We start from the raw sequence: 25920 nt of genomic DNA on the forward strand, positions 1-25920 counted from the left end.
TTATAAGACACTAATTTACTGGACAATTCTATTTCTCTGCACAATTGCTCATTATACTCATCAGATTCATTAGGCCTATAACACACACCTACTCTCATTTTTACTTTCCCAGTGCTTATGTCACACCAAACAGACTCAACATTGCATTGTCCACCAACATCAATTGGATGCACTTCTTTAGATTTTATGTTTCTTAACTAACAGCATAACCCCTCTCCCTTCCTGTACACATTGTACTCCCCAAATTCCAGTTCCGCACTGCTTATGTCTCTGTGACACCATATCTCTGATATCCCAACAATATCTGCCTTTGATGTCTTGACTAGCACTTCAAGCTCATTGAATTTATTAACCATACTCCTAGCATGTGTACATGCACCTGTTTCTACTCTTAGTTACCCTAACACAGCCCAGGTATTTACTTGTTCCACTATGACTCCCAGCATTCTGGGAAATCCCCATTGCCCTGCTTTCCAGGCTGCTGCTTAATTGCACTTCAATAGAAGTAGTGCAAGAATCACTTTTACTTCTGCCAGTGGCTACTGTTAATCTATTAGTCCATGTATCCCATCAAGCTAGCAGTTTTCTGACCCACCCATCTCTGCCTCGATAGCATCAGCAAATATTCTTGCATGGATCTATCTTAGGATCACCACACACACACATTCGAAGCAAAGTCATGGTACTTTTTTCACACTCAGGATTTTGTTCATACTTTCATATACAAATTCGAAATGTAAGATATTCAGAAGTAATCACAGAGCTAGTAAGCTTTTTATACCAATAAAGAGATTATTTAAGGTTTAGATCTATATGGATATCAGATGAACTGATGAGACTAGTGGCAGAGAAGAAAAATGTGTGGGATGATTATAAATTAATAGGCAATTAAGAATCTTACAGTAAATGCAAACTATTCCATAATCAGGTCACTAAGCAGTGTGGCATTAAAGGAAATTACTGGGAGAAGACAGAGTGGTTATCAATGGACACTGCTCTTCATGAACCAATGTTATTAGTGAAATCCCACAGGGTTCGGTACAGGCTCATTTCATTTTTTTCCCTGTATTTATTAATGATATTGATGGGGTATGTCAGGCTTAATGCCCAAGTTTTCAGATTATGTAAAGGTTGGCAGGGTGGTTAATGATATAAATGAAGGTATGCTGCTGCAACAAGATCTAGAAAAATTAGGCAGTGGGTTGAGAATGGTAACTGAAGTTTAACATCAACAAATGCAAGGTACTGCATGTGGGTAGAAGTAATCCCAGAGTAAATTGGAAAACACTTCATTTAGGTAGCAGAACCCACTTCCATCATTATTCTGAGCAATAACACTTCCTTTGCTTCATTCAGGGTAGTGGAAATTGAAAAGGACCTAGGGTAACTGTGCAGCCTGATATGAAGTTCTCTGAGCAGTACGAACAGGCTGCCAGGATAGCTCATGGTGTTTTGTCAATGATATACAGGAATTTTTCAGCAGGGACAAAGTGATTATCCCATTGTATAAGACAATGGTAAGACACATCTGGAGTACTGCATACAGAGAAGGGCAGCAAGATTGGTGATACAAACGAAGAAGTGATCTTATCAAGAAAGACTTCATTTCAGTTCTGCAAATTACAGTGCCTAGAAACTAGGCATCTGTGAGATTACCTCACAAAAAAACTCATTCCTTCCAGTAATTTGTCCAAACTTTCCTTAAATTTATTCAAACTATCCACCTACAAAACACCAGGTGGAAGTTTATTTCAAATGATTACTCTGAGGCTGAATGTGAATTTTTCCCACACATCTATTCTGCACCATATTTCAATTTAAATCCATGTTTCCCCCCATAGGTATTTCATCTGAGAAAGAGTAAAGATGTCATTAGTATTTAGTTCACTTAACCTTTTAAAGCTTTATACACTTCAGTTATACCCCTAACCTTCCATTGTCCATACCGGCCCTTTCTTTTGTGGTATTCCCCAATGGAAGGTGAATGTGTATGTGGTTTCCATGATAAATCCATTAAATGCAATAATGAATTCATATCCAACAGCATATAGTTCGACCGTCCAGTGAAAACCCAAGAAACACCCTACCACTATAGTCCCCTCTCATAAAACCAAAGCCCACACCCTTTTCTTTAACTATTATCCATTTTATGGCATAATAATATATACAGTATTAGCTTTAGCCAGTGGTTTAGTGATCCCAAGAAATCCCTTTTTTGCAAAAGAGATGATCCTTGAACAATAAAAGCAGAATGTGTTGGTGCATTACTAAACAACAAAAATCAGTTTTTTTTTTGTTTTTTTTTCATGAATCTGATCAGATCACATTTTCATATTATAGAAGAGACTTGTTCAACTCTTTTCTATTAAAAAAAAAATTATGTTAAGACCAATTATAAGAAAATATTTTTGCCAAATAATGAAAATCCAAAAGAAATTATAAATGTCAGCAGTACTGCAATATGAATGGTTTCTCAACCCTCCACATGATCAGAAAATGTTATGTGATGAGGTATACACACATGTGTGTGCTTGTGCATGTATTTATGTATGAATGGTCCATAAGGGAACCTTACGAAATCAATATAAAATAAGTTAATGATCAATATTGGAATGTTTCTTATAATGGAGCAAAGAATAAGAACAATGTTCTGATAACACTGGATTACCACAGGAAAAAATGCATCAATATGACAAAATCCTCCTTTGTTCTAAGCTATCAAAAGATATATGAATGCAATACAGTAAAATGAAACATTAGTAAGTAGAACCTCTATACTAGTCATTAATCCGCTCCTGAGGGATGGACGAATACTGAATCGGGCGAATATAGCATCAATTTTTTCCATAAGAATTAACTAAAATTGGAATAATCCGTTTCCAACCACAAATCTGATACATAAATAAAAATTTAACCAGAACGTTACTTTTACTGAGGAGCGATGATGGCAGAAGCTGAAGAGGAGGAAAGGAATTATGTATTGTTTAAAAGGGGAGTCACCTTCCATTAAAACAACAAGTACTGTAACCCCAATTCTGGTGATCAATGTCTTTTTTGTCCCTTTCCCGACAATTCACTAGCACAGCAAAGGACTTGTCCAATGTTTTCTGTTTCTGTCTGTTTTTTTTTAAATTTTCTGAAAGTAGCCAATCACATTATCATTGAATGAGATTATATTTCGATTAACTACGGTAATATTCGGATGCCATTTCTTAACCATACTCTGTGTTTTGGCCCAATTGGACAGCCTTTCCTTAATGTCAGCAGTTGGGGTGTTGCCTTTACATGACCCTTCCTCCTCTGATGAAATTTCCTCCACTGCTTCAGCTTCATTTTCTTTATGAAGGTCCAACAGTTCTTCTGTGGTAAGCTCCTTTCTATGGCCTTCCACCAATTCCTCTACATCCTCACTATCAACCTCCAATCCCATGGACCTGCCCACAGACAGTTTCATCAACAACAGGCTCTGACCCAAAACCTTCAAAGTCTCTTTCTGACACACTAGTCTCAATTTCCTCCAGGCCAAGTTCATTGTCCTGGAAAACACTTCCTCCCATTATTTGTTATTTTGGGTTTTTTTAGGAGCATTAGCAACTAAGGCCCTATTGCTCCGGGAATATGCAGTGGTCATTCCATAACCTTTCCGCATCCTCTGTATTTGGTGGTCACGGGCTCGAACCCCGGTCTAATCAAGAAGCGTGTGCTACACACTGCTGCTCCTGCCCACGGAGGCGCTCTTCCCCCCACGTCTTATCAATTATCCTCAAATAACGGAGGATATTGAAGTGATTTTTCCAAAATTTGCTCAATGTAAGTTCTGTCTCTGACGTCACTTCAAAACACCTTTGAAACAGGGATTTTGTATAAAACAGGCATTGACCTGCTGATCCATGGGTTGGATTAGAGGAGTTGTGTTTGGTGGTAGATATGTAATGTGAATAAAGCTGTATTCCCCTGCCAAATCGTCTTCCAAGGCAGGAATATTGTGCAAAACCAAGAGGGCCTCTACAGGTAAATTATAACTTTCTAGATAAGCTTTCACGCTTGGGGCAAACACTTCGCAAATCCACTCCAGGAAAAACTGTCTTGTTACCCAAGCCTTACTGTTAGCCTTCCACATCACATTTAGTTTACTTTTTATGATATTGTTCTTCTTAAAAACTCTCGGATTTTCTGAATGATAAATGAGCAATGGTTTAATTTTGCAGTCCCCACTAGCGTTACCACACAGCAAGAGTGTTAATCTTTCATTGGTTTGTGTCCAGGCAATGCTTTTTCCTCCTTTGTGATGTAGGTTCTTCTAGGCATTTTTTTCCAGAATAGCCCGTCTCATCAGAATCACTATGAATGCCCGTTCGCCTTTTAAATTTTTCGAACCAGCTCCTACTTGCCATGAAATCACCACTGGTGCCTGCGTTCTTTTGCTGCAGGTTATCATATAACTGCCTTGCTTTTTCGCCGATGATAGATTCTGAAATGCTATCACCAGCCATTTGCTTTTTAGTAATCCACACCAATAAAAGATTTTCCATGTCTTCATATGTTTGTTTGTGATCTTTTAGCAGCAAGAATTTTTACACATTTTGCAACATCAGCTGCTTTACTTCTGCGTGGGCAATTGCACGAGGCTAGGATGACCACATGGTGGGTGACTTTTCGTGGCGAATATTGGATTTTTGGATGAATATCGGAGCATTTTTTTTGCCGAAAAAATGTGATGAATATTGGATTTGACGAATATAGAGGCTCCACTATAGTTTCATTTCAGGTGTGGTTATACAATACAATTCCATGTAAAAAAACCAAATGTAATATTTTTAATATTAAAATTTGTGTCACTCTAGCAGATATTGATAATAATGTCTGTAGCACTTTTTGTATGGGCATTTTTAAGGGCTCGTTAATAGGTCAAGAATGCAATACAGGAGCGTCTAGTTAGAAATGGTATTCAGAAAGAAAAACAGCATGGCTTTGTAAAGGGAACTATTTTGTTTAAACAATATGGTTTTCTATTTCAAAAGACAAGTTGGATGTAGGTGATAATTTTGACCGTTTTTTTGGACTCCAGAAAGGCATCAGACTCTGTCCTGCAGAAGAGGTTACTGTAGAAGCTGTAACATGATAGGATCATGAAGAAGATCCTTAGATGAACTGTAGGAATGTGGTGGATATATGTGGCAGATAGTTTCAATATGGAATTTTTAAAATTTGTGAATATTAATTTGTTCTTATTTTGAGTTTCACTCCCCTACAGAATGAAACTGTCAAAAATCAAATTTAATTAAACTAGACAATTTGTTGTTAAATGGACATATTTATTTGAAATTACTTTCAAAACATACATACACAGAATATCAGATAAGAAAAGTAGATTTTTCAAAATTCTGACCATGAACCTGAAATTAAATTTCACTGACAAACACATGCACATTTTACATTAAAATATAGCCATACAATTTTTCTATTTGTAGGTTTCTGTTTGGATTGTCTGTAAGCACCGACTGATTATGACTGCTTCAAGTAAAATATGATCAAAGTTATATGCTTGGCAATCCATGACATCTGCACATATGCAAAAGTGGTTACTTCTTAAAATGCCAAACATGACTTAGGAAATTGATATTCAGTAAACCTCTGCTATTCGGGGGGGTTACGTTCCAAAGTATGAAATATATAAGAAAAACTAGTCTAAAATTTTGTCTATGTATGTATTATATGTACCTTCATAATATGACTATGTACATAGACAGCACATAGTGAAATGCAAGCATATGGCATCGAAATGAAAATAAGAAACAATTTCATATTAAATGTAATATTTATTAGAAATGTCAAACCAGCGCGCGCCTTTGCTAGCTAAAAAACTTATCCCACCAGTGCTATCAAGTTTCGTTAAAGTGTTGATAAAGGAGTTTTGCCTTTTCACGAATGATGAGTGAACTCAACGGAATTTTATTTTTAGTTTGGTCTTCTATCCACAGATTTAAAGCCTTTCCCATTTTTTTCTAATTTAACATCACGAGTTACATAGCAAATTTTTGAAGCAATTAGCACGTTTTCACGGACACTACAGCGGAATTTTTCTTCCGATTTCTCGATTGATCGTACCGCTGACTCATTGATTTTATGTTTTGCCAATGAGGAGACATTTTCACCATTAGAAATATTATCTAATAACTCAATTTTATTCGCTAATGTCATCACCTTCTTTGATCTTTTCACATTTCCCTTGTTATTCGTAGCCATATTTTTGTACGGGTTAGAAAGAACTTGTCCAAATAAAGTCACTTTCTTCCGTTAACACACTCGAAAAAGTCTGTTTTACACTGCAAAACGGTAGATTTATCACTTTTGTAAGCATATCAATTTATAAATTGATAAATTGATTCAATTTATAAGCATATAAATTAAAAACAAACGACGAACCCTCCCATGGCAAGCACATAACACATACTGAACAAGGATTAGCGAGAAACATCCACGCTCGCGATTTTGTCACCCCTTCTCCCCCAACCACTGGGCGCTGTTTTGTCCGGGGAAGATAATTTTAGCCATGCCCATGTTTTTTTATGGCGGAAAGTGTTCACGGCGCTTTAATATTCACATTTTTTTAGGTTTCATTTTATATTAAGTCAGCGACCGCGAATAGCGGGGGTTTACTGTATTTCAAGATTCCTAATGTACTTGACAGTTCCTCAACCAAAGAATACTGTACACCAATGCTCTTTTCATAACTGCACCTGATAGGTTTTCAAACTGAAATTTCCAGAACTGAAAACTGTTTTACCAGAATAATAGTGACCTGATGCAGCAACTACGTGAATATTGGAACTTAAAGGTTTACATAAAGGACCTTTGACACCAGTGGGGCTTCGAAAACACTAAAGAAATTTGAAGCAACCAGGGAGTTAGGTGTAATTCCAGGCAGCGAACGGCCATGTATTGGAACAGAGGTAGTGGATGAAGTCGGGGTTGCAATGGACAGAATGCGAAACACTACCAGTCAGTAGTGCCAGAGGTGTGTCAAGAGACTTGAACTTTCCTTGGTCTACTGTATGTAAAGTGCTTTGAATAATTTTATGCTGGTTCAAGAACTAAAGTCTTGTGATCAGCAGCAACAACTAATAGACTTTGCTCTAACAATTTCTGGCTCATATGAAACTTGATGATACATGGGCTCGAATGATCTTGTGGTCTGATGAAGCACATTTCACTCTTCATGGGGCTGTAAATGCACGAAACACCAATACAAAGTCCACGCCTTACAGTATATGGTGTGGATTCATAGCAGACTTTATAATCGGACCATTTTTCTTTGAAGAGTCTACATGGCCCCTTAAGGTGTACGGTAACTAGTACAAGGTACTGTGCTCTTCTAATAGATCCTATTCCCGCTCTGCAAGGTAGGCAATGCTTGGAGACCGTAGTGTTCATGCAAGATGGTGCTCCTGGTTGACAAGTGGAGGAACTGCTCCGTTCAACATTTGGAAATGATCGCATCATTTCTAGAGACTCTCTGCAGTTCTGGCCAGCCACAGATCTCAATTCATGATATCAGGCTATGCGGATACCTGAAAGGCAGAGTTTACCATGGCGGCATACAGATACTTCTTGATTTGAAAGCAAGTAATAAACAGCACGTAGCCAACATCCCCAATGAGATGCTACGTGAAACTGTGTCGCACGCAGTCCTCCATTTTCAGAATGTCATCTCAAGCGAAGGAAAGCGCATAGAACAATACCTGTAGATTTCTAAGTTCTGATATTAAAATCTAATCCTAAGTTAAGTATTCCATCTCATTTTTAGTGCCAACTTCTCCCCGGTGGCAAAATTTTGAACTAATTTTTGTTCTTCTACAAATCGCTTCCCGATACCCTAAATGACAACCACCGATTTTCACAGTGCTATCTCTAACCGTTTTGACACTAGGGTCTCCCGAATAGGGAAACTTATTTTATAACCACCTGGTATATTATAACAGGAAAATAAAAACTGAAGTATTATATAATTTTTTATTAATACAATAAAAGTTTAATAATCTGGCATCCATTGATCTGTGAAGCGCCGGATCATCTATTCTCCCCCTCCTCTTTGAAAGCTTCTGGCAAATTGAAGATTTCACACTTAAAAATTCTTACACTGCTCCATAAAGTAAGCACACCTAAACATTCAAGCACATAATTAGATTCAATAGCACACACAGGATTTATCTTTGTGAAAGACTGAGGACAAGAGATGCTGCTTTGATTTATTTATTCTCTCTATTTTTTTTTTTTTAAGAGAGGGGCTGAAGCCCAGCAGACACTGCCTGCCCCAACATTATATTTATGGCACGAGGGAAAGCTTGTAAGGTCATGCAATTCTCTTGCTATTTGTGAGCAAGATTAGCAACTGATTCATAATCAGCAACACAGAACACAAAGTTTCTTGGTCTCCTGGTTCTTAGCATTATGCAACTGTTTGCAAATAACATTAATGCAAGAACTTTCATCTAATTATATGCAGTTAGAATAACTGATTTCTCTTTGCTTGTGTTTTTGTGGCCAGCAGAATTTAATCTGCCTAGATAATTAACACAACAGTCTTATCACAGACAGCAGGACAACTTTGCCTTCATAAGATGCAGAGGCATTACACTACTTTAAAAAAATGGCAATGCAAAAAGTTAACTCCCTTTATTTAAGAGACCACCTAATATCAGATTAACTTTCTGGTGATGCCATTTGTTTGAAGGCAGTGAACACAAGCACAGCTCAAGGCAAAGGGAAATTTTGTTATTCTGTAAGAAATAAGACCATTGCATTCACTGTGGAGTTGGGCAATTTACATCCTGCTAGACAGGACAAGACAATCTTTTGAACTTTATATAAAGTAAATAAGGCCAAATGGCATTATTTGACTGATTAGTTATTTTATAATTTTGAAGAATAGAATTTTCTCTTATTAGCTTTGTACAGCTATTTTCATTTGCATAAAATAACCCAAATGAGAAGTTGTCATTTGAACAAGTATGAATGTGGTGAGGCACAACAGAGTTAAAGCTCGATTGAGAGCTTTAGACACCTATAGAGATAACAGGACAAATTCCAATATCTCAGCGTTTCTAAAAACCATTCAAATAAAATGTGAGATGCAAATTAGCATTAGTAAAGGCACACGATGCAAGAAAGCAACCTTATACAGCATCAGCAAAAAAAAAAATCTAATTTCACCCATCCACTCGCTCCAAATGTTTGTTTACCTCTGCCTTGAATCTATTTAAGCTATCAACTTCTACAATGACAGATGGAAGTTTGTTCCAGCAATCAACCACACGCTGGCGAAAGGCAAACTTCTGCAAGTCTAACCTATAACTGTCTTTCTCAATTTGAATTTATGCCCTCTCAGGCAATTTCTGAGCAAGAGGAATAATTCCATCAGCATTGAGCATGCTCAAATCATTCAAGGCTTTATACACCTCAATCAGGTCACCTCGCAGGTGCCTAGTCTCCAGACACTGTAATTTGCAAAACTTAAGCCTTTCTTCGAAGAGCAACCCTCTGTTCCATTCACTAATCTTGCTGCCCTTCTCTGCACTCGCTCAAGCAGCTCTACATCCTTCCTAAAATGATGCCTCCAGACCTGTATACAGTACTCAAGGTGTGGCCTGACCATTGCCTTATACAAGGGGATAATCACCTTATCCCCGCTAGAAAAATTTCTGTATATCATTGACAAGACACCATGAGTTACTCTTCCAGACTGTCTGCACTGCTCAGAAAACTTCATATCTGCCTACACAATTACCTCCAGGTCCTTTTCGTTCTCTATCACTGCCAGTGTAGTACCAGAGAGTTGATACATCACTCTGGGGTTGCTGCTTCCCATACGTAGTACTTTACATTTGTCAATGTTAAACTTCATTTGCCACCTCTCAGCCCATCTGCTCAACTTTTCTAGATCCTGTTGCAGCAGCGTACTGTCATTAACAACCCTGCCAACCTTTGTATCGTCTGCAAACTTGCACATTATGCCTGATATACCATCATCAATATTATTAATAAATACAGAAAACAACAATGGACCCAATACTGAACCCTGAGGGACTCCACTAATAACATCAGTCCACGAAGAGCAGTATCCATTGATTACCACTGTCTGTCTTCTCCTACTCAACCATTGCTGCTTTATCCATAGCAGCAATTTTCCTCCAATACCACACTGCTCTAATTTGTACAGCAGCCTTCCATGTGCAACAGTATCAAAAGTCTTTCTAAGATCCAAATATATGATATCAAAGTTATTCACTGTATCCAGTTCCTTTGTGACCATATCATAGTATCCAATCAAACTGGCCAGACAAAACTCCTTAACAAACCCATGCTGTGTCCAAGCTATAACTGAAGTTTTGTCTAGATGATCTTGCAGTGCTTCTTTAACCAGTGCCTCCATTAATTTCCCTAGAACAGAAGTTAAACTAACAGGTCTGTAATTACTTGTGTCACCGTTTGATCCTCTGTGATTTGGGGTCACATTTGCACATCTCCAGTCCAAGGAAGCTCTCATAGTGATGGCTAAGGGTTTACTTAGTTTGCTAGTTAAGTGAATATGGAAGCCGGGCATACTAAAAAACATGTACTGCTTCATCTTGAATGAGATTCAGAAGGACTGGAAATTTGTGTACAAAAATTTTCATATCTGAAGATGATACACTGCCAATTGATTAAATCTTGGTTTTTATAAGAAAAATTTCCAACAAGTACTTGTGCACCATGTGGTCAGTTTAACAATAAAATACTTGCTCACTGAACAAAATAATAGAATCTTCTCTTATTTTAGACTCTCCGTATGTCTTTGGCAGCAGAAATGCCTGACCAAGTTAGAATCATCTTTCCGATTCTGTTCAATCTGGTAATCTACTTACAAAAAAAAAAAAAAAAAAAAAAAATGCACATGCACTAGCCATTTTTGAAAGCTACTAAACACCTTTTTTAAAAAATTACATAAACATTATCCATTTTGTTATCTTTTTGTTTCAATTTAGTAGCACTAGCATTTTAATTTATCTGGTGAAGTGAACAAAACTATTTCTTTCTTGGTCTTGGAAATTGCACAAAATTGGAGCTGACTAGGAGCGAATTCTGCTACTAATGTTTGTTCACTGCATCAATCTAAGAATCATACACACACACACACTATTTAATACAGTTTTATGGAATCCACAGGAGTATAGCTAATATTAGAAGTGTTTTTTTTTGTTATCTATAAACTACAAATTTAGAACAATATGAATTTGAATTTATAACCTAGCATGAAACAAAAAACATTTCAGAGCACATTCTGTAATAGTGCCGCATTACTTGGGAAAAGTTTAGTATTTTTACTATACTTACATATCTCTTAGTTTAGTTAAATTAAATTTAATATAAAAACAAGCCAAAATCATGTCTCAGACTGGAGCTGCAAAGTAAAGAGCATAAAATAGTAGGAATGTTTTGGCTTAGGGAGAACTGCCAAGGGCAGTCTTGCTATCAATGAGGGTTTTATAATGTGCACTACATGCTGCATGTTTTCAGAATTTTCTATAGTGGAACATGATATAGCCTCTCTCTCTTTTGATGCAAAGGCTATGAGGCGATAAAGTACAAAATACAGCATTCTGATAAGCTTCAAATATCAGAGCTTGAATAATGGGTTAGATTCTCTTGAAGGAACTAAAACAAGGGACCAATCAAGCACTTGGCTGTCCACCTCAATGCTAGAACCGAGCCGAAGCATCCTCAACGGCAGAGAGCTCTGCTTCCATAGGAAGTAGCTATTGTTGGTGACTCCTCTGGTATATTCCAGAGAAAAAGAAAATATATCGTGTAAAAAGAATAGGTAGAACAGGGTCAGAATATGCGTTCCAGGGGCTAAAGTTAATGACGTTGCAGAGCAGTATCTTGTTTTAAGAAAACTAAAGATGACTACAGTAAACCCCTGCTATTCGCAGTATCTGTACTCGCGGTCGCTGATTTAACATAAAATGAAACCTAAAAAAATGTGAATTTTAAATCGTCGTGAACATTTTCTGCCATAAAAAACATGGTGTGGCTAAAATAATCTTTCCTAGTCAAAACAGCGCTCAGTGGGTGGGGCAGAGGGGTGACAAAATCGCAGGCGTGGTTGTTTCTTGCTAATCCTTGTTCAGTATGTGCTATGCACTTGTCATGGAAGGTTTCGTCGTTTGCTTTTAATTTATATGCTTATAAATTGAATAAATTTATCAATTTATAAATTGATATGCTTACAAAAGTGAAAATCTACCATTTTGCAGTGTGTTAGCGTAAACAGACTTTTTGGAGTGTGTTAACGGAAGAAAGTGACTTTATTGTGGACAAATTTTTTTCTAACCCCTACAAAAATATGGCTACGTATAACAAGGGAATTGTGAAAAGATCAAAGAAGGCGATGACATTAGCGAGTAAAATTCAGTTATTAGACAAAATTTCTAATGGTGAAAGTGTCTCATCAGTGGCAAAACATTATAAAATCAATAAGTCAACGGAACGATCAACCAAGAAATCGGAAGAAAAAATGCGCCGTAGTGTCCGTGAGAACACGCTAATTGCTTCAAAAATTTGCTCTGTAACTCGTGATGTTACATCAGAAAAAAATGGAAAAAGCTTTAAATCTGTGGATAGAAGACTGAACTCAAAATAAAATTCCCTTAAGTTCACTCATCATTTGTGAAAGGCAAAACACCTTTATCAACACTTTAGCAAAACTGGTAATAGCACTGGCGGGATACGTTTTTCAGCTATAGCAAAGGCGCTGGATTGAAAGATTTGTTTGAAATTTCTAATAAATCTTACATTTAATATTAAATTGTTTCTTATTTTCATTTCGATTACCTTATGCTTGCATTTCACTATATACTGTCTATGTACATAGTCATATTATGAAGGTACATATAATACATACATAGACAAAATTTTAGACTAGTTTTTCTTATATATTTTATACTTTGGAACGGAACACCTTTATTACTATGGGAGCCATAACTCAGTATTCGCGTGTTTGGTATTTGGGGCATTTCTCAGGAACGCAACCCCCGAGAATAGCAGGGGTTTACTGTATTCTACATGTTGCTTCTATACCAATTAAGAATATTATTTTTGAAGATTAATCTCACAGGTTTAGGACAATGTCGAGAAAAAGCCATAAGTTAGGATTAAATTTGAAAAGGTCTGGAATTTTACCCATACACAACACAGGATCAAAGCCTTGGCTCATGTTTGTGCAAGGCCCACAGCATGTGATTTCGTTCAGCATTGTCCATTCTTAGTAAGAGGAGAAACAATTCAAGTGTGCAAGAATATTTACTGATGCTATCGGGACAGTTTTAGGTGGGTAGGAAAACTGGTGGTTGGGAGTAACGCACACAGATACAACAGATACTTTTAACAGCAGATTCAAATTAGCATTAGTTCAGGCATATATGCAAGAAAGCAAGCTTATACAGCATCAGCCAAAAAAAAAAAAAAAAAATGCCCCTACCCATTTGGCCACTCCAAATGCCTTAAATTTATTTAAAGCTATGAACTTCCACAACAACAGATGGAAGTCTGTTCCAACAATCACCTACCCGATGGCTAAAGGCAAACTTCCGCACATCTATTCTGCAACTGTCTTTTCTCAAATTGAATCTATGCCCCCTCAGGTTCGTAATCTGAGCAAGCCAAAGAATCCCATCAGCATTGAGCCTGCTCAAAAACCATTCAAGGCCTTATTACACGTCAATCAGATCATCTCGCAGGTTCCTAGTCTCCAGATGCTGCAACTTACAGAATTTAAGGCTCTCCTAGTAAGAGAATCCCTTTGTTCCTCTAACCAATTTTGTTGCCCTTCTCTGAACTCATTCTAGCAACTATACATCCTTCCTAAAATGAGGCCTCCAGACCTGTATACAGTACTCAAGGTGTGGCCTGACCATTGTCTTATACAAGGGGATAATCACCTTGTCTCTGCAAGCAAAATTCCTATATATCATTGACAATACTCTATGATCAGCTCTGGCAGTCCATCTGCACTGCTCAGAGAACTTCATATCTGACAACACAATTACCCCCAGGTCTTGTTCATTCTCCACTTATCCAAGTGTTGTATCACACAGTTGGTTTGTTTCTCTTGGGTTACTGCAACCCATATGCAGTATGTTGCATTTGTCAATATTAAAATTCAGTTGCCACTTCTCAGCACACCTGCCTAACTTTTCTAGATCCTGTTGCAGTAGCATACTGTCTTTACTCTTATTAACAACCCTGCCAACTTCTGTATCATCTGCAAACTTGAGCATTAAGTCTGATATACCTTCATCGATATCACTGATAAATACACAACACAACAATGGGCCCGGCACTGAACCCTGGGGGACTCAACTAATAACGTTAGTCCATTCATTACCACTCTCTGTCATCTCCCATACAACATCTCTTTATCCATTGTAGTAACTTGCCCTTAATGCCATACGGCTCCAATTTGTACAGCAGTCTTCCATGTGCAACAGTATAAAAAGCTTTCCTGAAATCCAAGTACGCAATATCAAAATTATGTTTTGCATCCAGTTCTTTTGTGACCACATCGTAGTATCTAATCAAATTGGCCAGATAAAACTTCCTCCTAACAAACCCATGCTGTGGCTGAACTATTACTGCGGTCTTGTCTAGGTGATCATGCATCACTTCTTTAACCAGTGACTCCATTATTTTTCTCAGAACAGAAGCTAAACTAACAGGCCTTGAAGCCCCTTTGAGAATTGGGGTACATTTGCACATCTCCATTTCATGGGGAACCTCTCCTGAATTTAAGGATGCACTGATAATTATGGCTAAGGATTTACTTCTCTCGCTGCCTCCTTCAATATAACTGGATAAATTCCATCCACACCAGGTGCCTTCTTTGTTTAACTTCAACAATTTCTCCTCCACTTTGCTCTGTTATAACAAAATCACTTCGTTCCCTACTAGAGTTTAGTAAACTTCTATCCTCCCCTTCCTTACAAAATTCCTCTTGTGTGAATGTAGATGCAAAATACTCATTCAGTTTGTCAGCTCTCTGAGCAGGACCAATCCACAAGTTCCAGTCAATATCTGGAAAGTTAAAATTCCCCATTACAAGACATTCTGATTTACTGGCCCACTGTATTTCTCTGAGCAACTGTTCATTGTACTCAGAGTCATTAGGCTTATAACACACTCCTACTCTCATTTTCCCTTGGGAAAGGGAAAATGAGACTTGATGGACATTGCACTGTCCATCAATGTCAACTGGATGCACTTCCTTAGATTTTATGCGTTTTTTTAACTACCAGCATAACCCCCTCCTCCCTTCCTGTACATGTTGTACTCACCAAATTTCAATTCTGCACTGCTTATATCTGCAGGACAAGTCTCTGATATCTTAACAATATCTGCCTTTGATGTCTTGACCAGCACTTCACAAATTTGTAAAATTTATTTACTATACTACTAGCACTGTAGTACATGCAAGTATACATGTACCTGTTCTTACTCTTAGTTACCCTAACACAGCTGATGTATTTACTTGTTCCATGATGACTCCCAGCAGTTCTTGAAAACCCCCAGCAACCTGCTCTCCAGACTGCTGCTCATTCCAATAGAAGCAGTGCAAAAATAACTTTCGCCTCTGACTGCTGCTATTGTTAATCTTTTAGTCCACTGCATTTAAATGGCAATATTTCAGAATGAATTTATTTTCTGGTAACTACATGACAATTTTTAACTATTCTAATCACATTTCTGAAACAATAACATTCAAATAAGACAAGCAACACACATGGTCTTCTCTATTAATAATAATAAACTTTTTAGTAGCAAAAAAAAAATTGGGAACACTCATGGTTTTATTATCTTCTTCATCTGCTATGCCATGAAAAAAATTTAATTTTTCATCATATTTTCAACATACCTCTTATAAGAAATGTGCTACCTAGGCATTGCACATACATGTTTATGGTATTTTTTCTTTAGTTTTATTTATATTATAACTTATATAAAACGACTAACACTTGATCCCTTTGCCCCATCCATTGGTCTGGTACAATCAGACTCAGTGGTAAGGTTTCTTTATCACTGCCACAAAGAGGCAGGTGTTTCAGTATCTAGCCGACACTATATCATAATAAAACGTGTATTATCATTAAAATCAACAAATTAAAATGTTTTGTTGATTTTTAATAAACAAAAACAACCATATACATTATAAAATCATGTATAAATAAAAACTCCTATATATATATATATATATATATATATATTGGTCAGCATATGACCAATCAACTCAGGGCTCAACATCTGGTGAGTATGGGCTTGGCACACCAAGGGTCCTGAGCTGATCATCATTCTTCTCTTTCTTGGTGATTCCCTTTAACTCCCGGCTCTTTTTCTCTTTCAGGGTAATTCAGAATTTTTTTTTTTTTTTTTTTTGGATGGTGCAGCATAAGCCTCAGGCTTCCTTGCAGCATATGGCTAATAATAATATTTGGTCTATATATATATATATATCAATTGGGCTCATTGGTCAGATGACTTCATCTTTATTAAGCAGAAGTCTTGTCTGACCAATTTCATTGGATACTACGACGTGGTCACAAAGGAGCTGGATGCAAAAATTAATTTTGATATCAGATACTTGGATTTCAGGAAAGCTTTTTGATTCTGCTGCACATGGAAGACTGCTGTACAAATTGGAGCGGTATGGCATTAAGCGCACAAATTGCTACAATGGATAAAGAGATGGTTGAGTGGGAGATGGCAGAGAGTGGTAATAAATGGACACTGCTCTATGTGGAGTCCCCAGGTTTCGGTGCTGGGTCCATTGTTGTTTTGTGTATATCGATGAAGGTACATCGGGCTTAATGACCAAGCTTGCAGATGATACAAAGATTGGCAGGGTTGTTAATGACACTATAGATAGTATGCTACTGCAACAGGATCTAGAAAAGTTAGGCAGATGGGCATGAGAAGTGGCAACTGAAGTTTAACATTGGCAAATGCAAAGTACTGCATATTGGTAGCAGTAACCCAAGAGAAACGTATCAACCATGTTGTACTACACTCAGGAGGAGGAGAATGAAAAAAGACCTGGGGGTAATTGTGAAGTCAGATATGAAGTTATTTGAGCAGTGCAGACAGGCTGACAGAGCAGGTCATGGAGATTTGTCAATGTTATATATAGGAATTTTGCTAGCAGAGACAAGGTGATTATCCCCTTGTATAAGGCAATGGTCAGGTCACACCTTGAGTACTGCATATAGGATGTAGAGTTGCTAGATTGAGTAAAGAGAAGGGCAACAAGATTGGTGAGAGGAACAAAGGGGGTGCTCTTACCAAGAAAGGCTAAAGTTCTGCAAGTTGCAGCATCTGGAGACTAGGCACCTGCAAGGCGACCTCGTGAACGGTTTGAGCAGGCTGAATGCCGATGGGGCATAAATTTGAATTGAGGAAAGACGTAGAACAGACTTGTGGAAGTTTGCCTTTAGCCAGAGGGTGGTTGATTGCTGGAACAGACTTCCATCTGTTTTTGTGGAAGTTGATAACTTAAAAAAAAATTTAAGACTGAACTAGACAAACATTTGGAGTGACCGGATGGGTGAAATGGGGAGGATTTTTTTTTTTTTTTTTTGGCTGATGCTTATAGGCTTGCTTTCTTGCATCTTATGCCTCAACTAATGCTAATATAAATGGAGTGAAATTGATTCTTTCACTGCTTGTATTGGAACATACAGCAGCTTGAAAAGCAAAGTGGGACATTAAAGGGCCTGTTTAGGGGAGGGCCCGTATGGGTACAGAGGAACATGTATACACCAATGCTAAGAGTGTAGTAAATAAATTTGATTAATTTGAAATACTGATTAAGTCATTAGATGTGCACATTATAGGGATATCAGAGAGATGGTGCCACTAAGACAAGGAATACAGAATTTTAATAAAGTGAGCAAATTATGTATAGATAGGCCAGAAGTGGGGAGGGTTCAGCACTCAGAAGCATACATAATCTAAGGCAGCATTTGGTTTACATGGGTGGCCAGTATAATTAGCCATTTTAATGTGACATGAGCATTGGAAAAATAAAAATGAGGAGTATATTACAGGCCAATGACTGAGTGGGCCAGTAAATCTTAATATTGGGGAAATTTAATTCATAGATATTCACTAGAACTTGTATACCAGAAACCTTCTGTGTGATTTGGTCACACAACCTTTCTCGATTTACTGGATGACTGTTTTCTATAGTAGCACATTAGCTTTAACAGAGGTATATGATGCATAAGAAAGCAAAGCTTACAGCATCAGCCAAAAAAATTAAATAAATAAATAAAAATAAAACACCCTTCCCATTCACCGACCCAATCACTCCAACTGTTTGTCTAGTTCAGACCTAGATTTATTTAAGCTATCAACTTCCACAACAACAGATGGAAGTCTGTTCCAGCAATCAACTAACCGCACATCTATTCTACAACTGTCTTTCTTGAATTTGAATCTATGCCCCTCAGGTTCTTAATCTTCTCAAGCGGAAGTATCCTGTCAGCATTGAACCTGCTCAAACCATTCAAGGCCTTACAAACCTCAATCATATCCCCTCGCAAGTGCCTAGTCTCCAGATGCTGCAACTTGCAAAACTTAAACCTTTCTTCATAAGCGCACCCCTTTGTTCCTCTCACCAATCCTGTTGCTTTTCTTTGTACTCATTCTAGCGACACAACATCCTTCTTAAAATAAGGCCTCCAGACCTGTATGCAGTACTCAAGGTTTGGCCTGACTATTGCTTATACAAAGGGATAATTACCTCCTTGTCTCTGCTAGCAAAATTCTTATATATCATTGAGAAAACTCCATGACCTGCTCTGGCACCCCGTCTGCACTGCTCAGAGAACTTCATATCTGACTGCACAATTACCCTCAGGTCTTTTTCATTCTCCACCTGAGCATAGTATCACACAGTTATTGTTGTTATTATTATTATTATTAATAGCCATATGGTGCAAGGAAGCCTGAGGCTTATGCTGCACCAGGGAAAAAAAAAGTTCCCGAGTTACCCCGAGAGAGAGAGAGAGTCAAAAGTAGAAGGGAATCACCAAGAAAGAGTAGAATGATGATATAGAGCTGATACTCACCAGATGTGAGTCCCCCGGGGCTTGGTACATTTCTCTTCGGTTACTGCTACCTATATGCAGCACTTTACGTTTGTCAACATTAAACTTCAGTTAGTATTAGTAATGGCCAAATGGTGCAAGGAAGTCTATGGCTTATGCTGCACCAGCCGAAAAAAAAAAATATATATATATATACATAAAAAATAAAAATAAATAAATAATAATAATTAATAAAAGAAAAGGAAATTAAACCTATCAACCTATGTGCTTCCCTGACCCAAAGGTACTATCCAGATGACCGTTGAATTTCCCCAAACTGTCAGCCTCTACCACCCATGTAGGCAACTTATTCCAGTAATTTACAACTCGCTGGCTAAAATAAAACTTCCTGCAGTCCAATTTAAACATTTCCCCCCATAACTTGAATTTGTCCCCTAGTGCTAGCATCATTTATAATCTTGAAAATTTCGTCCTCATTCATTTTACTGATGCCTCTCAGAGGCTTAAACACCTCAATCAAATCTCCTCTAAGGTGTCTAGTTTCCAAACTCTGCAACCCACATATTCGAAGTCTTTCTTCATAAGGATGCCTTTTTGCCGATCTCACCAGGCGAGTTACCCGTCTTGGCACCCTTTCAAGAAACTCAATACCTTTCTTTAGGTGCAGTCTCCATACTTGAACACAGTATTCCAAGTGTGGTCTAACAAAAGCCTTAAATAATGGGATTATCATGTCCCTATCTCTACTTGCAAAAGTTCAATAGATCATCGATAGGACACCATGGGCCTTCCTTGCAACCTGTTTACAATGCTCAGAGAATTTCATGTCTGACCGTATCGAAACACCCAAGTCCCTTTCCTCCAGTACTGGGTTTAGTTGAACTCTACCAAGTGAATAAGTTATTTTGGGATTACTGTTTCCCAGGTGTAATACCTTACACTTTGTTGGATAAAAGTATAGCTGCCATTTTTCTGACCATTGCTGAAGTCTATCTAGGTCTCTCTGAAGAAACTCAGCTTGACAGTGATTATTAACTACTCTACCAATTTTAACATCATCTGCAAATTTAAACATCACGTCCTCTATCCCTTCATCGATGTCGTTTATGAAAATTAAAAACAACAGTGGTCCTAATACTGATCTTTGGGGAACCCCACTTCTTACATCAACCCAATCTGAGGAATAGCCATTTATCACAACCCTCTGCCTCCTGCCCTGAAGCCATCCTGCTATCCATCTAAGGATTTTCCCAGTGATTCCTACCTGTTCCAACTTATAAAGCAACCGCTCATGTGGGACTGAGTCAAAAGCTTTGCTGAAATCTAAATAAACAATGTCAAAATTATTCCCTAAATCCAGCTCGTGAGTGAACCTTTCAAAATAGCAAACCAGATTTGTTAAACATGATTTTCCCTTTACAAAACCATGCTGAGTATCCTTGAGAATTTCAATTCGATCCAAATGATCCTGAATTCCACCCTTGATCATTGCCCCCCATGATTTTCCCTACCACTGAAGTCAGGCTGACAGGTCGATAATTTCACACGTCACTCTTAGAGCCACCTTTATGTATGGGAGATACATTGGCACTTTTCCAATACAAGGGAATCTCCCCAGAGTCTAGTGATGCTTGCATAATTAGCCTCAATGGTTCAATGCACTCACTTGCTGCCTCCCTTAAGATTATAGGGTATATTCCATGAACTCCAGAAGGCTCCTGAAAAGTTAGGCAGAAAAGTTATAGTAAGGCTCCTAGAAAAGTTAGGCAGATGGGCTGAGAATTGGCAGTTGCCAATTCTCAGCCCATCTGCCTAACTTTTGTAGGTCCTGTTGCAGTAGCATACTGTCTTTACTGTCATTAACAACCCTGCCAACATTTGTATCATCTGCAAACTTGTACATTAAGCCTGATATACCTGCATCGATAAATACACAAAACAACATTGGGACCAGCACTGAACGCTGGGGGACTGCATGAATAACATTAGTCCAAGTAGAGCAGTGTTCATTTATCACCACTCTCTGCCACCCCCCACTCAACCATCCCTTTATCCATTGCAGCGACTTGCCCTTAATGCCATACCTCTCCAATTTGTACAGCAGTTACATGTGCAACAGTATCAAAAGCTTTCCTGAAATCCAAATTGCACATAACGCAGTTTGCTCTATGCTGATTCGCTGTAATGTGGTTGTTATATTATAATCTATATCTCAATCTAACACTGACATAACCCACTATAACACTCTTTTACCAGTGTGCAGATTAAAAGTTTGGTATGTTTAATGAAAATGTTTCATCTGATGTAGTCGATAGCTTGAAAATGAATAGCAAAACAGCATTAAAAAGTTTCCCATGCTCAGTGAAATTTTCTTCCATTCTAATTTAATCGCAGTACGGTGGCTTGTTACGTAGTACCGAGATCAACATTTTAAAAAATTATAAAGTATATTGCTTGTAATATTTGTGTTATATGCATTTATCTAGTCATCACTCAGTGCAGTGTTAGGTAATGGACAGTTTACTCAAACACTGTATAATAATTAATGCAACACGGTTACATTTTCGAAGATGTATAATGGCAGATAAGAATTAAAAGGCAATGTCTGGATGCAGTACGAAGCCTAATAAAGTAAGAAAAAGACCGAATTTGAAAAATTAAATTATAGGTTTCGAAGGGAATCGATTACATTCAAGCAAGTAGATGTGTGCATTCATTTAGGACTGGCAGATTGATCTGTAAAAACAATTATAAAAAATAAAGAATGAATTTTAGCAGTAGGAAAGACAGCTGTTCCACTGCAAGCAAAAATTATTTATGGCTAGGCCAGATATTATAATTGAAATGGAGAGACTTCTAAATAATTTTATTAAAGATAATATCCAACGCACAATTCCATTAAGTTAAATATTACTAAATAAAACGCGATTAGCCTATATGATGATCTGTAGAAAGCTCACCTTAAAAAAAAAACAAAAGAAAAAAAAAAAGTGGAACCATTTAAAGCTAGTAAGTTCGATAGATTTAAAATTCAGGGAGAAATCATAAGTGCAAATTATGGAAGAGAGGTGTTATTTATACTTCTAAACAAGTTTTTAACATAAGTGAAACAGGACTTTTTTGGAAACAAATGCCTAAAAGAAGTTTCGTATCAAAAGAAGAAAAAAACATGCCAGGCTTCAAAGAGGCAAGGGATTGGTTGACTTTATTGTTGAGTGGTAAGGATGCAGGTGATTTTACAGGTCAAAGTACAACCCAAAATTGATCAAAGCTATGAAACCTCGACAGCCCAGGGCCATCGGATTAATAGATTCATGATTTTAATACGTATGTAACGGAGAATATTTTATATGTACAGATTTTTAATATTAAATATTTTGACCGACGTTTGCCATCTTCTCCCTACCATTTATTATTTGTCAGTCGCAGTGGCATAGACTGCAACTCACAAATACAAATACAGTCGGTCCTCGTATAACACGTGTTTGCATTACACAAATTCGATCATACACGATTTATAAATAGGGGAACGTTATCTTATATAACACGAACCGAATTCGCTTATACACGATTCGCCTTTGTGTTTACAAGAAATGGCAGTCGAATGCGGAATCACCCCAACTGAACGCAACACGAAAGGAACGAAGAAGATTCTGAAAATGTATTTATGTGTTTTATATCAGTGAAGGGGAAACACATTTCACCATAATAACGTAAAAACCAGCAATTCCAGCTATCGATATAATCGCAAATGCAATTAGATGGAGTTTACTACCAGTTTATAACAGATTCCACTAGCAGAAACGCAACTGGAAATTATTTTTATTGTTTTATGGTAGTAACCCCCAGAAATGTGCTTTAGTAAAATGTGAGGTGTTAATAGTGTATCTCGGCCTTTACGGTGTTGTTTATTCAGTTGCTACACGCGCGCAGCTTTGTTTCTGTGTATCAAGCGTGCCACCTCGTTTGTAATTGTGCTTTATTCCCTAAAAATTAGTAAAATACTTAAAAGGTGTGAAAAGGAAGCGTCCTGGCTAAGACACTGCAGATTCAGAGAGAAAAAAAAAAAAAAAAAGAAGCAATATCGATAAACAGAGGCGGACTGGGTCAAAAATTCTTACCCGGGAAAATTTGTAGTGGCCTCATACTACGGTTTATGGCCAAAATCACACTGGCCTCCGGCCCACCGTGGTTTCCCCCGTAAGGCTTATGGCCAGTCCGCTTCTGTCGATAGAGAAAAAATATGAAATTGTGAAACGCTTTGAGCGAAATGAAAGACCATGTGATATTGCACGTGCTACAGACCTAAATGAGGCAACGCGGAGAATTACAAAGAATGCAGAGAAAATAAAAACAACTTTCATAGCGGGAACAACTCAAAGTGTAATTAAAATCCATTAGATTAAGACACAAAGAATTGGAAGAGATGGAACGGCTGTCTTTGGATAGAAAATCAAACAAAAAGCAAGTTTGCTTACGATAGAAGCAAAAGCATTAGCAATATTTTATTACGACTTACGTATTATAATTTATACTTACGTATTATAAAATACGTAAGTATTTTATTTTACGTAAGTATAAATTATAAAATAAAATAAGTATTTTATTACGACTATTTTATTTAATATAATAAATTTTTTACGAATAAAATACGTATTTTATCCGTAAAAAATACTTTTTTAGTATTAAAAAATACTAAAAATACTTTATTATAATATAATATTATTTTTATTACGTATTTTAATCGTTATAAAATACGTAAGTATTTTATAACGATTAAAATTACCCGATTATTTATTGTTTGGTAATGTTTTGGTTCCAAATGTGTGTTCAATCTTGGGTGGTCGGCACCTAACCCTACTTTTCCCATAGGGGCTGTTGTTTATATTGCACGATTTTGCATTGCACGAGGGTTTCTAGGAACGCAACTATCGTGCTATACGAGGACAGACTGTATATTAAATTATGGGAATATGGTGCTTGCTTATCGCTCTGTTTTTCCGGGAACGAATTATCAGTGTTAAGCGGGGGTCACCTGTATATGATATCAAAATTATTATTTTCTGTATCCAGTTCCTTTTTGACCACATCGTAGTATCAAATCGAACTGGTCAGACAAGACTTCCCCTTAACAAACCCATGCTGTGTCTGAACTATTACTGCAGTCTTGACTAGGTGATCCTGTATCACCTCTTTAATCAGTCACTCCATTATTTTTCCCAGAACAGAAGTTAAACTCTAAGGATGCTCCCATAATTATGGCCAAGGGCTTGCTTACTTCCCTTGCTGCTTCCTACAAATATAACTGGATAGATTCCATCTGCCCCAGGCGCCTTTTTTACATTTAACTTCAACAATTTCTCCTCCACTTGGCTCTCAGTTATTACAAAATCACTTAGCATCCTGTTAGAGTTTGGTAAACTTCTAACATTTCCATCCTCATGTGTGAATGTAGATGCAAAATATACTCATTCAGTTTATCAGCTACTTGAGCAGGATCGTTATCTATGTTAAGTGGACCAATCCGATTCATCCCCTTCCTTCTAGAATTTACATAAGTAAAGAACTCTTTGCTGTTTTTCTTTATAGCCTTTGCCAAAGATTTCTCGTAATCTGCCATTGTGTGCTTAACGTCCTTTGTGACTTGATTACAGACTATCTTATATCTGCAATAGGCTTCTGTGTCGCATGACAATTTATATACATCCCATGCATTTTTCTTCTCTGCCATAAACCTCATTAATCCATCTGACATCCATTTAGGCCTGAGCCTTGAAAAGTATTTTAGTTGGTAAGAAAAGCCTAGTAGAGAGGCAACAAAAGAAAGCAATACACTTTCTCTGATTAACAGCAACAACACTTCATGAATTTAGAATCTACAGATGAAGGAACCACTAGGCTGTAGTGATTAGAGTATAATTGATATAGTATAAGTGGGATTTTGCTTTAGTAAAGGACACTACAATATCTCAGTTTTAAATTCATTTCAGTGGGGTCAACTGATGTTACCAACTGCAAGCTTTAAATGGGAAATGTTCAGAGAATTAATCATAGAAGCTGCTAGGCTTTTTCTACCAACTAAAAGATTGTTCAAGGTTTAAACCTAATGGATGTCAGATGACCATGCAAGGCTAGTGGAAGAGAAGATGATTATAAGTTATCAGGGAGAACAGAAACCTACAGCTGGTAAAGCTAATCAGCAATCAAGTCACTAATGAGGGTTAGACAAGCTAAGGCAGCTTATGAGAAGTGTTTAGATAATTGTCCGCTCATGTTAAAAATGGAAGGAAAGGGGTGAACTAAACTGGCTCACTAAATACGAATGGCATATCTGATGATTCTGTTCAGATTGTTTTTATTTTTTTATTTAATTCAGATAAAGTAAAAGTTACATTCACCTTTAGACAGCAATCAAATACTAAGAGGGTAAACAAAACCATAACATAACAATACAAAATCTATACTGGGTAATATAAAAGATACAAGGCGAAGAAAGATTATGCTCGACATAATTGCCAATATACAGTCAGCGTCTGTCCGAGCAGAGTGCGAGGATGCTGTAGGCTGACTGGAACAGGAGAAGGAGCACAGATGATCCTCAATTACAGAAGCCATGTAGGATGATGGTGAAATGAAGGTCTAAAATTGCAAGATAGCAATAGCGTAGGTATCTGCAAAAACTTTAGTTCTGTAGGCCTTGTCAATACAAATTTCCTCAGGGTTAATGTTTAAGTCGTTGAGAAGTCAAATCGTGTTTGCTGGGAACATACGACCTTATTCT

General features: G+C 37.3%; 1 protein-coding gene across 2 annotated transcripts in view; it reads right to left on the reverse strand.

Annotated features, from left to right (window-relative positions):
• The window catches only part of LOC150080680 (high mobility group protein B3-like), a 194236-nt gene that overhangs the window by 77664 nt on the left and 90652 nt on the right, over window positions 1-25920 (reverse strand). The gene's annotated exons all lie outside the window — the stretch shown is intronic.

The sequence above is a fragment of the Mastigoproctus giganteus genome, chromosome 9 (assembly GCF_048544385.1).
Source record: "Mastigoproctus giganteus isolate SK-2022 chromosome 9, ASM4854438v1, whole genome shotgun sequence".
Taxonomy (NCBI): Eukaryota; Metazoa; Arthropoda; class Arachnida; order Uropygi; family Thelyphonidae; genus Mastigoproctus; species Mastigoproctus giganteus.